An 11,613-nucleotide genomic window follows, 5' to 3' on the forward strand; every position below is an offset into this window, starting at 1 on the left:
CAAACAAACAAGTCTATAAGCCAAAAGAGGAAAGAGCCAGAAAATTATGCAAAATTTTTGGTGGTAAATTTCAGCCAGCAGATTTTAATAAACACAGCTATTATAGAATTGAAGGCACTCCTGTTTGGGGATGGGTTCCTTGTTTCCCCCCCTCCACCCTCCCCCTTAGACCTTTTGATACCCTCAAGGAGACTCCTGCACAGGAGGATGGCCCTTGTGTCACTGAGCATAGTGGGTCTTTCCTGGCAGTGGTAACAGCAGGGTCAGAGTGAACCTAACAAGAACTGGGCAGTTGTAATGTGGTATTGTATTTGTGGTTTCATCACAAATTGATTCCATCCAAACTCTACTATATTTTTATCTCTCTGTCAATCTAGTCTGCTTCTGTTTCTAAGATGTCTAGTATCTTAGTGGTATCTAAGACATTTAATCTATGATTCCATGAATTGTTTGAAACAACAATAAACAATTCATGGATTCATAGATTATAAGACCAGAAAAAGTGATCTGGACCTTGTGTTTTTCTCTGTTCCAAAAGAAGACATGCTTAGCACTGTGCTTGGGCAAGAATTCAATAATGACTCAGAAGGAAGTAGTGCTACCTAGTGAATTAATGGCTCTTTTTTCCTGGAGGTGTCCCATCCATGTTCTGGCCTGGTCTGGCCTGGCCTTGCCTTCTTTAAACTTAGGAGATCTGATGTGATCACAGCTTGAGTTGTGGCACCAGGATGCTTGTCAGTTTCATTCTCTCCTCCCAGCTGTGCTCGGGCTGCACTGTTTGTATCAGTACAGGCATAGATCTCTGCTACTGAAGGATAGGTTCTGTGGTGGGGTGAGGAAAAAGAGACAAACTTTGACAAGGAGGATCAAAGAGGCAAATGGCATAGACTGAAAAACTGAAGAGAAAGGACAAAATAAATGGAGGGGAGGCTGACTTTGTGGTTTAGTGACAAAGTATTGATTTAATTTATTTATTTATTTGGATTTTTACAAGCTATAATAAAAGAGCACCCACCCAATGCTGTAGATACTGTTGACAATCTTTTAAAATACATTAAACAAACAGACCTTTCAGTTATCTCAGATCAAATCACAATAACCCAGCAACAAGATAAATATAATAGAAATGAATTGACCCTACACACAAGGCTCAGGCTCCCACACCACCAGCAACCACTAGCCCTAACTGGTATCGATGAGGCCAACAGGAAAAAGCTGGCCTTGCAGCATGCCTTAAAAGATAATAAACTTTGGGCGGCTATTTGACCTGGAGAGGAAATCAGTTCCAAAGGCAAAAACCCTAATTGAAAAGGCCTTGATAGCTCCCTCTCTCTTATACTGATAGGGCATCAGCTTGTGTGCCTCTGCTGGACACAGCTGAGGCCGTAAGTCACATGGAAATGATTTCATGCAATAAAGGCCTTCTCAGTAGGCACCCAACCAGCAGTTCCTTTCCACTAAAAAACTAGGACAAAATAAGAGCGAGAACAATTCCTGCCACTTTTCTGCTACAGCAATTAGATATAATGTAAACTTCCCTTCAGGAGTCCCTGATCCCATTTTAAAAGAAAAAAAAAGTATGCATGCAAAGAGCAGGCAGTTAATATAATGGGAGACAACAGTTAACCTGAAGACATTACAAAGAACTTTTAATAGAGAACAATTTTTAATTTATGTTCCATTAAAATGTTGTGTTCAAACTTCTGAGATGTCACGGGTATCAGGAAACCCCTTATGATGAATGAAAAAGTGATGAACTCCAGAGGCTCAAAGTACCTAATTTCAAGCCGATTTTGTGAATTTATAAAGCTTGTTGTGGAATTCAGATGTAATTCAGATAGTAAGTTTCCAGAATTTTCAATCTGTGTGTCACTCTGAAGCCTAGAATGTCTGTTGAGTCAGTGTAAAGCAATGAAAAGAGCCACAAGCAGAGCAGAGAGCTCTTTTTGTTTATAATATCACCAGGTTCAATGATCAGTGGGATTTGCAATCTGTTACTATCCAATTTTTAATTTCTCAGCCATTTGTAGCTTTTTCATACTTTACAAATTATACCTCCATGACAGTATGTTATGTTAGTAAATGGTAAAATACTTGACCTAAGGAAATTCACATGGTAGTTTCCTGTGTCACGTATGAAACAGTAAAAGAAAGTCATTACAAAGTGACTATTTAAAGTGGTAAATGGCATCCTTTGTGTGAGGTTTTTTTTAAATGCAGTTCTTGGAATGAAAGGTACAGCTCTTTTACGTGTATTTATTGGGAATGTCCCAAAGCAGAATAATTTTGGTCAAGCATTCTAAACCTTGTTATGGATGTAATAAATAATCAGATGATCCACTTGTGCTTTTGGATTGCTTATATGAAAAGACTTTCCCGCTCCATAATCCACAGTTTTTTGGGGGTTTTTGATAGCGTCAAAGTCTGGGCTGTCACAGTTCAGGGAAATGGCACCTATATTTCCCTCTCATGAGCCACCAAGGGCATCCATTCTTCAGCTTCAGGTTCCCCAGCTATCATCTCTCTCCTTCCTGATTGACGTATTTGCAGATTGCGCAGTTCCCTGCCTACCCTGTGATATTCCCAAAAGGCAGACTACCTCAGTAGGCCTGCTTTGCTTTCTCTACAGAGACTGTAAACAGTGTAATTGCCAGAGTTAAATTACCACACAGCTCTTTCTGAGCAAGCATATTTATTCTTAGGGTAAAAGCATTACAAAGAAAACACATGAAAACAATAAAAGAACCTACACTCATGCTTATAAATTTACCAGAGATTACTCCAACTCCGCCAAGGGCTCTGGCTGCTGAACAGTCCTTCAAATCCCATACAGGCATTCTCCTCTAGTTAGCAGTCCATGACTCTTTTTGCTTAGAACAAGAAACCCCGTGAATCTGATATTTACTCCTTTATGCCTTTTGATCCTGGGAATAGATAATTCATAGACAAAGGTCCCTTACCCAAGCTAAAGCTTCAAAAAATCAGGTCTAGAAGTGGGCATTTGCTTTCCCCTCCTCCCAAGTATTTCCTAGGAAACGTGCTTAACTAAAAGTTCATTCTTGTCTTAGCCCATCGTTTAAAATAGCTCTTTGAAAGTCATAACACTTCCCAAGGTTTACATTAGTTGTGTCCCGAAGGTTTACATTAGTTGTATGCCAAGATGCGTTCAATAACACATAAAGATTTGCATTTTTAATATGATTAGCTCCTAAGATACTTCAACTTAATTCAGTAAGGTTTGTCTAAGATATTGCAGAAAATTCCCATACCTGTCACATAGTTTAGCAGAATTTTGGAAGATGAGGAAGCTTTTTGGTTATATGTCATAGTTCAGAAGAGTATGGAATATTCTTAGACTAGAAACGCTCACAAATGAGCTGAGATGGAAGGTAAGAGTTTCTTACAGATCTGATTTCTGATTCTAAAATAACAAAGAATAAATTAACAGAAGCAAAGACCTGGGAAATACAGAAATATTTTCATGTAAAACATTTACAATCTCTAGTGTCTGCTCTGGCAACATAAAAAATTCATAGAAATGATGGCTGTGAAACTACTTTTCCTGCGTTAGACCCACCACCAAAAATTGCTACAGTGGTATAGTCTAATTTGAAATGCAAAAATGATTTTTTCTTTGTATCTGCTTAAAATCTGTAAAATATAAATAAAAAACTTTAAACAAAAATAACAGGCTTGCAAAATTGCCATGAACATTTACCAGACCATTAAAAAAAAAAAAAGAAAAATTGACTGTGCTCTTTACTGTGACTGATGATATTAAAAAAAATTTATTCCACTCCTCTTTTTTTAAGCAGCTCTGGTCAAATATTTGTTACAAAATTAAATTATTATAGGGGGAGCTGCTAATGAGCTTTATATTCAGGTTAACGCTTTCTGTTATATGTAATAAAATTTGAAACACGAAGAAAGGTAAGGAGTCAGAATCACAGCTCTGCTGGGCTCACTTTACACTGGTCTGCAAAATGTAAACTTGCTGGCTGTGGGCAGTAGAGGATTCCCCCATGGGTAGGGTAAATCATCTGGTAGCACAGGACCTCTCAGGTAGCAGTTTATATACCACCAACTCCCCAGATATAGGGGCAGTGGCTGGGATATTCTGCATCCATGTGCTTTTCTGGCTGCTGGAATGGCTCTATTTTATTTCAGAAACTGGGACATTGCCTGGAGGCCCTGGGATTAGTGGAGTACGCAGGTGGTTTAAAATCTTATCTTTGCTTTCCCTCCCACCCTGTTTAGCTGAGCACAGCTTGACTGGACTAGTGAATCTGCCTCTGGAAAATAACAGACATATGCAAAAGGAGGTAGCTACCTATTTGTAAATATTACAAATGCAGTATTGAAAATGCATCCATGAAGCAAGCAATATCAAATTCAGACAAAGGTGATATCAAATCCTGTGGGCAAGTCACCCAAAATGCAAATAATAATAATAATAATAAGGTAAAATAAAAATCATTGCCTGCCCTGATTTCTGCACAAACTCTGCAGCTCTTGAATTAAGGATGCGACTGATGCAGGTGGGAGGTGTTAGGCAACATACTTTCTACACAGCAAGCACTCATTAAAGTAGAGCAGGATATACCAGTTTTATTCCTTGTCTGGAGCAATTCTGGCAGCATAGGATATTGAGAGGAGTCTTCTGCCACCTTGGGGTCCAGTCCATGCTGCCAAAGAGAAGTGCCCCACCAGAATCTGTGGGTCTGCTGTGTGCCATTCCAGGCAACATTCCTTGCCCTTTCCCTTTCTTTTTGTGGCTATAGCCTACATCTAATGACAACTCGAGATGCCTGGTTGAAGGAGGGGCAATTTACACAGCCTTCAGTTTGCACATTTCCTGATGTGCTTCCAGACCGCTCTGCGCTTTGCTTGGAGACATAGGATATGGCCTTTAGTATTGAGGAGCAACAAAAAGCTGTTACCTTTTCTGCAACCATTTCCTGCTTCCCTCTTTGCTTTGCTCTTGTCATTAGATCCAGCTAGGGCTATGTAAAGCATTCATAAGGGCTCAGTGGTCCCTGCAGAGTCCTAAAATGAAGCCCACAGCCACCCTCTCCCTGTAACTGCAGGATAAGAACAAATGTGATTAATAGCAAATTTTTGTGGCTGATGACCTCAGTCAAGCAGCTTCTGTTCCTCTAGCAGAGAAGGCAGGCACAAGCATATATGATAGCTGTGTGAAATTATTACTGATAAAGTTTTATAACTAGATATGTAACTTAAGTGTGGAACGACAGCTCCTGGCACATTACTCATATGGCTCTGAGTTGCATAAGATGAGCACCGCTGGGTTAGGCCCACTGACTAGTATGATCCACTCTTTATTAGGAGTGTTAAGACTTCACAGAGTTTGCATACTTTGCCATAAGCACGTACGTGGGGCCATGCTTTTTAAATGCATGTCTGTCATTTTCCACACTGTGAAGGTGAAGGAATGTTCAGTTACATATTGGTGCTAGAAGTAGTGAAATGGCTACAAATTTGCCACATCATAGAATCATGTATTGTAGTATTAAGAGTAAATAACCCAGCGGCATAAGAGATGTCAGGAAAAGCATGTAGTGTCATAGAATAACAAAAGTACCATGTCAAAACTAGTAATTTAGTGGTGTGCAAATTATAGATGTCCTCTGCTGCTTCTTGTAGGACATGTATATTTCATATTAGAGTGAGGAATAACTGTTTTGGCTGACTCCATTTTTTTTCTTTCTCATCCCTGAGTGTATTTGTGCGTGGAAAAACTTAAAATGGCATTGGTTATGCTAGAAAATGTAGTTAAGTGTAGAGTGCTTGGCATGACTGCCCGCTTGACTGCTATAAATTGTTCATGATATGTCTTTTCTTATATGCATCAACCGCAGTTCTTGCTGCAGAGATGCATGTGATCTGCCTTCTCTCCTGAGAGATTGTAATATGCTTCAGTTTACTTAGGTTACTGCAGTACAATTTATTTTCTTAGACTAAGATTCATATTTCATAGCATAAGGACTGAACTATTTAATGTTATCAGTAATGGAGGGTATGCTCTGCATCACAGAGATAAAACGTATCTGTTCTGTATGATGTGTGGTGGAAATAAATCATCGCAAATTCACACCATCCCCCACTGAAACTGACATTACTGACAAGCTAGTAAAAACAAGGACTTTCACAGTTAAAGATCAGCTTTGACACACACACACACACACACACACACACACACAAAGGACACAGTGAAGTAGCTGATAAGTTGGGCTGGTTGAACTATTTATTATGTATATTTGTTATAAATTTAGTCTCTTTTTGGCTAGCAAATTTTTCATGGACCAATCCTGATCTTTTCAAATATATTCATTAGTATTAGCTGAACAATTTGAACAAGTGATTATCAGATGATGGGTTCTTTGAATTGCTTGCTTTGACATTTATTAATTATTTGTGTGGTGAAGCTGGCTACCTCCATCACAGCTGCTCTTTGAACCTCCAGCACTGTCTTTTCCCCTGTCCTCAGTTTCTTGGGTTTCCTGTAGGTGTGACTGGTTGTGGTGGAGTGTCTTTGTGAGTGTGAGGGGTTTGTGGGAAGGGGAAAGAGTACATGTGGCTTGCTGCCTCTGTGTATGGATGGTCAGCCTTCACATACCTACATGCAGGGCAGTGAGAAGGATCTAACTCCATGTTGGGGTCCCCTGGGTTGCTACTCACCGGGCTATGGCTGGCTTTCAGTGTCTCTGATCTGGAGGTGTGGCTCTCCCTAACACCACAACCTCTGCTCCTCTCTCAGCAGCTTTCATTTATTGTGCACCCAGAAGGCCTGGGCCAGACTCTCCAATCCCAGTTAAGTAAGAGAGAGCATTGGAAGAAGATGAGAAGGAATAGGTTTGACTTGGGTTACAGGGAAGGAGAAGGAATGGGTTTGGATGAACCTACAGAAACACATACACAGCATCCTTCAGATGTCTCTTCATGGTAGAACTATGAGGACTGCACAGACAGTATTGCTCATGTAAGTGGGGGAATAGTCCTGATATTGTGGGAAATTTTCCTGGCTTCTGTACTACTCCGGTGAAGTGGGCTAACAAAAGGATCTGAGTCCTCACTCCTACTTCCACCCAGTGGCCTCCCTGTCCTCGAGGACTCCCCTTCCACTCTCCTGTCTGGCAGAGTCCTCGTAACCCCAACAAGGCTGGGCCCAGGATTCCTGGGGGGCTCAACCCCCACCCTGCTGCGGTCACCTAGGACAGGGACTAGGATGTCACCACTCCGGAGTACTCTCCTGCACTGGGCACTTCTCTGACCCACTGACCATTACATAAAAGTTAAAGCAAATGCAAGTTATTTAATCAACAATTAATTTTAAAAAGATTAAAGAAAAATGAGAAAGGTTAAAGGAAACACATCAACCCACTCTGTGGCAGGGAACATCACAAACAGTGTCTCTGGAATGTCAGGGCAGTTCACAGTCTGTTCCTTGTAAGTCCCCAGCCTTCTTCTCAGGCCCTGGCTGTGCTGCAAGGATGCTGTGGGTTGGACACTTGCTCTGGTGGTGGCCACACGCTCTTAGGCTCTAAGTGGTAGGACCATTCTGCCCAGTGTTGCCCCCGCCCTGTCGGGGTTATGATCCAAGCCTGGCCTGCAGAGCCTCTTGGCTGAGGTGTCTCCCTGTGCTGCGCCCGTTGCCCAGGGTCCCCCTCGCTCTCCCCAGCTGCTCACTGCACCCAGCTCCAGACTGCTCCAGCCCCAGCTCCACCACTCTGTCTCAGCGCTGCTGCTGCTCTGCCTCCAGCTCCCTGGGCTGCTTCTGTGGCCCCTCTGGCTCTGGTTGCTACAGCTCTGCTCCCAGGACAGGTCTGCTCTGCAGGCTGCTTCTGTGACTCTGCTCCCAGCACTGACCTGCTTCGTGGGCTGCTTTTCTGGTCCCTCTGGCTCTGGTTGCTGCAGCTCTGCTCCCAGGGCAAGTCTGCTCTCTCTGGGCTATGCCTCTGGCTTTGGGGCTGCAGCTCTGCTCCCAGGACAGGGTCTGCTCTCTCTGGATCTGGCACAGCTCTGCTCCTCAGCTCAGCTTGGGCCCCTGCTTTCTCCTTAACTCATCCCCACTCTGTCTGACCCAGGCAAATCCAGCTCACAGAGAGGACAGGACCTCCCTGGCCTCCTGACTCCCTGATTAGCCTGCTCGCCCTGTCATTCAGGCTGACCTGGAGCATTGGCCTCTCCCCATTGTTTCTGGGGACTATCAGTTTCAGGGTCCTGATTTCCCATTGACCCTTCCCCTATTAGTACTGGGAGCGAGCCAACCAAAACACCCCTACTGAATGTTAGTAAGGGGGCAACAGACCCCTTACACTCAGGCTGCTTGAGCCTATGATTCCACTCCTCGTAGGATGCGGGGCAGCTCAGACCTCTCAGGGTTTGGCTCAATACAAGATCATTTCTTATTTTGGTCAGCATAGTTTTACTTTGCATAAGTGATAATTTCCATAATAAAAGTCCATATGAAAATATGTAATAGTTGTTATACACAATATTTTTTTCAATCTACAGTGAAGATTTTAGAAACATATTGGGCTTCATTGTGCACTAATCACCTGCCAAATTTTATTTTACACAAATTTTGTGTATGAGCAACAGAGTGCTGAAGAGTATCTGAAGCTACCTTATAAAATCATTTCAAATATCACTGTGCATTAAGTGTGTCTTCCCTCAAAGGCTAAGTGCAGTATTGTTCTCTTTTGCTCTTTATATTTGTCAATTGCAGTTCATTACTGACCTTAGGATCCAAAGCCCTTAACAATTATAAAACCCTCAGTTCAAGCCGCAGGATCTCATCCAGCCAAAATTACACATAAGCAACTTTTGAAGAAATCGTAAAAGTCAGTTTCATTCTACAAATTACCTTCATTCCTCTGGCTTCTGAATTTGAAGCAGTAGGGCTTTAAAATTTAGATCTCCTTCCAGGTTTCAGAGCAGGAATTCCTTTTGTATATTCATGTGGGTTTTGCCTGTCAAATACTCTTGGAGGGTCACAAGCAAGGTAATTTACCAGTGCTGATAGGGGTTGTAAGGGACTGCGGAAGACTTTGTTATGGCCTAGCCAGGGAAATTCCACTTTTTCAAGCCGAGAGGTTACTGTGGGACATAGATAGCTACTTCGTTATTGTGGGATAGAGAGAGTTCTTGAAGGACACAGCTGCTTTGTTATTGCAGGATATAGATAGTTCTTGAAGGACACAGCTGCTTTGCATGGCCCTTTGCCAGGTAGTGAAAAGCCCCCCTTTGAGAAGTACCTAATTCTATATTCATGAGCTGTTTTTGTGTAGTGCTTATTAACACTGACTGTCTGCCCCTCCGTCGGACTCTGTCCCAGGCAGAGCTCCGTTGTACTGGGTTCCCCGCCTCCATGACTGCAACGCTTGGAGTCCCCGTTGTGGGTGGATCACTAACCTTCAGTAAAGCCAATAACTCACAGCTGTTTGTAAGCCTCGTTTTTCTCAGAGTACTCCTGCCAGGCCTGTGGTGCTTCGAGCACCTTGGCCCAGAACAGGGGTCAAGTTTCATTATCATTAAGCCACTGGGTCCTTTCATTAGTTTGCAGAGGATATCAGGGAGAGCTTGCAGGTCTTACTCTCTCTTTCAAGGGTAGTCCCTTATTCTGTTTTCCTCTAAACCTTCAAAAACGGATTGGTGCTTTCTGCAATGTCCTGTTCTTTCTCCACTATAGTGGTGTAATATGTCCAAACTTCCAGAAAATTTAAGAGGAATTACTTGCTTTCCTTTAGTGTTCTAAAGGTATCGGGGGGAAAGTCCAAACCATTCTATCCTCAACTTGAAAAACAAGTTTACAAGTCCAAAACATTTTCATGCAGAGTTGGCCAGGACGGGTGATTCTAGCAGTCTATTCTAGCAACTTCCTCACCTATATGGACGAACAAATAGGAACTTCCATGTGTCTATAGATCTTGTGCCACCTGAAGTTCTTGATATGTATTTGCAGTTTTTTTATTCTATTATGTTATTACTTGTCTCTAGGTCTGGCCAGTCCTCCTTGAAGTCTTTCCCTGACGATGATGATTGATGATGATTGATAGAAGGTGCCCTAAAGGGAAAAAAGGTGTCGGTTTTTGCTCTGTTTATATGATTGGTTCCTACTAGTTCCCTCTCAAGATATGGCCCTCTTATGTTCCAATATCTAGCACAAAAATTCATGATTTTCTCACTTGGATTATCTTATATACCATCTTTGAGTAGTATTTGATATCTCCGCATGAAAGGCTGACGTTCCCTTCCAAAGATGGGATCTACATCATTAATCAATTTAGCTGTTTCTCTCCACTCGCAGCTGCTTGCCAAAGGGATTCTGTTGATTTTTTTGTTTGAAAAATTATCACTCCAGGCCATCTCAGATATTGCTGATTCTCATCATATTGGAAAACTTTCTGTTACCCACACAACACCTCTATTGAACTGGAGTACCACAGACTTCTCTGAGGTGATCTTTGGACACTCAGACATATTATATTTGGCTTAAATAGAGACATAAGGGCTTGATATCCACTCATGAGGAAAATCACTGAAAAAGTGGTAGTGGAGCCTACTGGCAACATCCTACCACTGCCAGTGCTAATTTTCAAATCAGGGTAGAGAATGGGACAGAAATGGTGACAATGATAGGTTACGTCCTTCTATAAGAATATCCATCACAATAGTTTTCAGAGGAGCAGCCGTGTTAGTCTGTATTCGCAAAAAGAAAAGGAGTACTTGTGGCACTAGCTCACAAAAGCTTATGCTCAAATACATTTGTTAGTCTCTAAGGTGCCACAGTACTCCTTTTCTCATCACAATAGTAAAAATGCTATATGAGTTACGTGGTATTATTTATTATTGACCTCTCAGCAGTTTGAAGCCGTTGATTATTTGGTGCTGCTAGCTTGTAGGCATAGGGAGAACATTTTTTAGATGGCTTCTCTCACAAGTACTAAATTCATTACATGTTTGGAATCCTACAGAGTGGAGGAAGTTTACTATATAGTTTAAAATCACTCTTCTGTTCAAGATCAGGTCTTCTGGGCTACGGTCATGAGATGCCTCATTAGAGGAACTTTGTAAAATAATAGTTTATTTGTATGCCTAAGACTTTGCCAGAAATTGTAGGTTAGACATCTTTGCTTCTGCTGTGTTTGGTTGCTGCAGTATAGATTATGACTTTATAAACTTATAAGACTTCTCCTTTTCGGGTGATCAGATGATGAGATCCCACCAGTTCCAAGTTCATAGTGGCAAAGAGTGTGGAAAGAAGAATGTATTAACTGTTAATGATTATTCTGTATCTCAGTTGATCCACCCTAAGGATTATACTACAGGCTTTGTTCAGTTACATTAAAATCATTTTTAAATTGCACTTTCATTTGCCTGTTCGTTAGTCTTGCTGTCATTGGAACTTGTTCTCTGGAAATAAGGCTATAAAATGAAGAGGGAAGCATCTAGAAATTAAAAACTTCCAAGGATAGATGAGAATGCCTGATCTGGAATGCAGGAACATCACTACCAGGTAGCAAACTCTACCCTCTATATTCCTATTTGTGAGAAATAAAAAAAAAATTCAGTGAGTCATATAATTTAAAC

This window comes from Dermochelys coriacea, chromosome 11 (genome assembly GCF_009764565.3).
Source record: "Dermochelys coriacea isolate rDerCor1 chromosome 11, rDerCor1.pri.v4, whole genome shotgun sequence".
Taxonomy (NCBI): domain Eukaryota; kingdom Metazoa; phylum Chordata; order Testudines; family Dermochelyidae; genus Dermochelys; species Dermochelys coriacea.